This window comes from Strongylocentrotus purpuratus, unplaced genomic scaffold (assembly GCF_000002235.5).
Source record: "Strongylocentrotus purpuratus isolate Spur 01 unplaced genomic scaffold, Spur_5.0 spur5_scaffold_10, whole genome shotgun sequence".
Lineage (NCBI taxonomy): Eukaryota > Metazoa > Echinodermata > Echinoidea > Camarodonta > Strongylocentrotidae > Strongylocentrotus > Strongylocentrotus purpuratus.
Window position 1 is genome coordinate 29,515,372 of NW_022145595.1, and position 5,047 is coordinate 29,520,418.

The following is a 5,047-nucleotide window of genomic DNA, read 5'->3' on the forward strand; positions in this document are numbered from 1 at the left end:
CATAATTTTTATAAAGTGGGAAAACGAAATAAATCTAAATTTCTGACAATTAGCCTTGTATCTGTTCAAAACAGAATGTAAATCAATCAAAATTACACTAAATTTACAATTTACGTAATGACTCATGATAATGCTTTGAACCCTCATTCTGTTAACCAGTTGACTACCGAGTTTCTCATTTCAGCGATGGGTTAAATTTGTAAACGTTCGTGAACGCTGACTGCATGGTTACTGCCCTGAAGTTCATCATGACGTAAATAATCTAATAATGATTAGCGGTTCGAAGATGTGGTTTATTAAAATAGGAAGATACACCACATTATAAGACACACCTGTGCCGATGCACAGCAGTGAAAATGTTTCTGAGGACATCGACATTGAGCATTTCTAAATATAAAATTAAAGTAACATGCTTGATTTATTTCCAAATTAAACATAAAGAAATTTATTTAAAGAACATTTCAAACGGAGAATGGGAGTGGGGTCAAATTTTGCCCTGAAGTTTGTCTTTAGGAAAGCAATGATGGTGTTCTCAATTTAAAATAATGATCTAACGTGTCCTTGATTCTAAATTTTGCCGACAACAGAACTTACAACCGTTCTAGGGAAAGAGCGACGATTTTATTTTGTTTGTTGTTTTAAATTCCAATTAAATTATTAGTTTTACACAGAATCACCATTTATGTTCAAAAGGACAGAAACTAGACTATTTAAATGTGAGATCAGGGACTGAATCGCTTTCCCCATGAAAAAAAGGTTATTTGGGATGCATTTTATCTTTTGTCTTTATCCCTGTGTTTGCGTTCCTAGCAAATAACGCTAATAAACCCCAGTGACCAGGAACAAACTTCCACACGCATTGCCGCATCCTTGAGTAACATGCGACTCGGCCAACATAACGGAAACTCGCCGGTATTTATATGTCATTATGCAATCTTACAGCTATTAAAATGTGATTCATAGTATGTCTGACTCGATTAATTACATCCTAAACGGTTAGATGTCCCTATGGGTCAACGAAAGAAGATAATGAGGGCTTAGAGGTTGGTCTAGAATCAGAGACTCATAAAAGTGCGTATCCTCAAGTTGGCTAATTAGGCAATCTGTATCCAGGTGTTGCTTCGACCAAGAAATGATACATTCTGCGTATTACCCTTATCATGACCTTAGAAAGGGCGTTGCTATCAGAGGAGAGGTCATCGGCTTCTATCCATTCGGTCCTCCAACGCCAATTTGACCACTCCCAAATTCGTCCCATTGCACACCGTCTAAACCCACATCGCCTGTTGCCAGTAAATTCTATTCCCTTTTTTTAAAGAGCGAATCATTAACTTGGTCGCAAATGACGTCAGTCTGTATCAAGGTATGTTTTGACCAAGATTTGTTCTCATGTTTGAAGAAACTTTGACCCTTATGATGACCTCGTAAAGGGCAATGCTATCAAAGGTTTCTTTAATCTGGTCGATTGCCAATTTGTCCACCCCCAAATTCGTCCCCTCGCATCTTGTCTAAGGGACTCTTGGTCATTTAAGTGTAGATCCTCATCTTGGTCGTATAAACGAGGGCATCCTGGATTCAGGTGTTCATTCGACCAAGAAGAATTGAAAAGGATCGTATCATGACCTTGTAGAGGGCATCGATCATAACGTTTTATCAAAGGACGAGTCTTGGTTTCCTGCCATCTGGTCTCAGGCCAAATTGTCCACTCCCAATTTCGTCCCATCGCATCTTGTCTACACCGGATGGGCTCTTCATCTTACTTTTCTTTTCTTCAGTTGCCACTTTGTCTAATACGCGTTCTTGGCCATTTCGGAATTTGTCTGATCACAATCTGATTAATAAACGTTTGGTCTCTCACCTGGTTTGTCTAAATTATCTATTATTTTGGTCTAGACTAATAAAGAACCAATTTTATTTTGTATTCATTATTGCCTCATGATATGATTAGAAAGAGCGGTCTGTTGTGAAACCAGTAGTGACATGAGCAATAGGATACATTTAACTTCATAGACCATTATGATGTGAAAAAATAAAAAGGCTGTAATCGACGAACATGAGATTAAAACAAAATGTTTAAATGAACACATTTTTGCATGCGAAAAGAAATACCAGTCCGCGTGGTCGAAGAATGCCTTTAGGATGCTTCAATAAACCGATAATTGGCATCAAGAAAGAATAATAAGTCATTCAGAAACGAATAAATTCCCGAGTTAAAATAACAAATAAATACAATTCTTTCACACCAGGTTGCAAATTGTTCTCTTCCACTTGATGCATTGGTTATAATTCCGTCAGGCGTCAGCCATATTCCATAATGCAAATTAATAAATAAAATACCTATCTCGGCTTGATATCATTAGGCAATAATGCTTCATAATTCGAAAATATTCAGAGTTGTTATAGACACATGGGTAGTGTAGTTACATAGTCCCTTCTAGTTCGTGAAAGGAATGCTAGACTTATATATATATTTCATTTGCATGTAAATCAAAGCATTTGTATTCTAGAACTTGCGACATAATACGGTTCGTATCCTTTCTTGTTTGCATTTATCTTGTTTTAAAGCCCATCTGCACTAGTTTGACCTCCCTGCATGGTCACTGACAGATGGTTATCTCATCAAGTCAGCTCTCAATCAACATAAGAAAATGGGGATCATGGGGGACCACCGGCCACTGCTTAGGCATTGTTTGCTAAATAGAAGGCGCAAGTAGCTACAAGTAGTGCAGTGTGGCTTTAACACTTGCATCCATCGCATGTTTTACTCTCGAAACATTTAATTTCATATTTATCCATCACTTCTGTAACAGCCATGTCAATGATAATGTTTTCTTAATTTGGATCCAGAATTAGTTCATGGCTCACCCTGTAATCCGGGTTGTAAGGGCCCCTAGTTCTAGGACGAGTCAGTGTTCATGGCCTTCTCGATCCTACACCCCAACCTGACTGGGACTGAATGACAACCCCAGGGTGCCTGGTCGGGGACATCACAGTGACTCATTTCGGTCGTTTTCCCTTCAAAAAATGAGGATTCGGAAGTTATCGTGTTGAAGCGAAGGAGTCTTAAAGTGAGCACTCAAGTATAGTGACTTATTCCTCCACTCCTTCATACGATTTGTACTTTGAGCGTGGGGGAAGTAACAGGTTACATAACATAAATAGAAGAAGAAATCATTAACATTGGCTGCTAGGTTAAGCATAAGTACTTGTTAGTAAGCAACCAAAGAACCGAAGTCTTTAGATCCTCTCCGAGTAGTAGTAGTAGTAGTAGTAGTAGTAGTAGTAGTAGTAGTAGTAGTTGTAGTAGTAGTTGTAGTAGTTGTAGTAGTAGTAGTAGCAGCAGTAGTAGAAGTAGTAGGAGTATAAGAAGTAGTAGTAGTGACAGTATTAGTAGTAGTAGAAGTATAGTAGTAGTAGTAATAGTAATAGTAGCAGTATAATTAGTAGAATTAGTAGTAACAGTAGTAGTAGTAGTAGTAGTAGTAGTAGTAGTAGTAGTAGTAGTAGTAGTAGTAGTAGTACTAAGAGTAGTGGTAGTAGTACTACTAAGAGTAGTGGTAGTAGTCGTAGTAGAGAAGAGGAGGAGGAGGAGATTAAGAATAAGTAGATAAAGAAGGTAAATAAGAAGGTGACGATAAGGAGACGAAGAACTTTCTCACATCACAATTTAATGAATAGTCCGCCAGCAAATATATGAACCCGTTACCTCAGATCACGCATATGACGTATATTAATTCATTTAAACCGTGTAGTACATGTAGGTCCATGGTTAATTAAGGCAAGCAGCGGAAACAATCATTTGGATAGGAACAGTGCACTAACATTGATCCTGATGTATGTAATAACAGGGTGTATCATTACAACCTTGAATTAATCACCTTTATAAATATTTCTTCCTCCAGCTGTTCGTTTATGGGTGGATGATACCGAAGGCACTATCCTCTAGTTGCAAACTTCTTTTGAATATGACAGTGAACAAGACTTTCAACTTAATTAACTGTAAGTCGAATAAAAGAGCACCTAATGTTGATAATCATTAATTTTGTATGTCTTCTCTGTTTGTGTATTTTGTAATTCTTTATTTGTTTTTGTTTGATTTGATTTGATTTGATTTCATTATATTTTATTTCATTTTATTTTATTTCATTTTTATCTTATTCTATTCTGTTTTGTTTTGTTTTGTTTTGTTCTTCCGTTTGTTTGTTTGTTTGTTGTTGTTATTAATCAATATTATCGTCGAAATGTGGGAACAGTTACACGTCTCGTAAGTCTTCATTATCTTCATATCTTCTTTCTGTGTTATTATTATTATCTGCCCATAATATCAATTCTATTCTGATCAGATATCATTTAGTTGAATTTACATCTTTCGAATTCCCTTTTGAATAATACATGTATAAGTATATCTGGTCTAGAGCGAATGATTAGCTTTAACAATAATTCCTCTCTATTATTACTCTATTATAGTTTCTGGATCCATCTTGCGAACCACTCCGATGAGGAACGATGCTGGTAACTTGATAGACATGAATGTACAGAAGATGAGTGAAGAATAATTTCCAGCAATTCCCAGGATGCTGAAGTTCAAGCACAAACATTTCTTTTTCACCTAGTCACGGTGCACAAGAGGGCTAAAGGTTAAATAAAGACAGTATGATCGACTTGTACGTATTTCATGTTTGAAGGGTCTTGCACACTGGATGAAGTATAGTATAATTACCTTTCGAGAGAGAAAAAACGGGGTGAAAGGTTAATTAGAAACAGTATCATCGACTTGCACATATTTCATGTTTGAAGGGTCTTGAATTCTGGATGTAGCAATATAATTGCATTTCGAGAGAGAAATAATTGACTTACGGGGGATATAAATTGTTCTAATGCAGTGATTATGTAGTGTGTAGTTGCATTTTGAGAGAGAAAATTTACTTATGGCAAATTATGAATTGTTCTCAAGCAATGTAAATTATCGGTTATCATGTCAAAGTATTAATTATGTATTTTCTCCGTTATACATTCCATTTTGTGTTTATACTTGGTGTATTAGTCT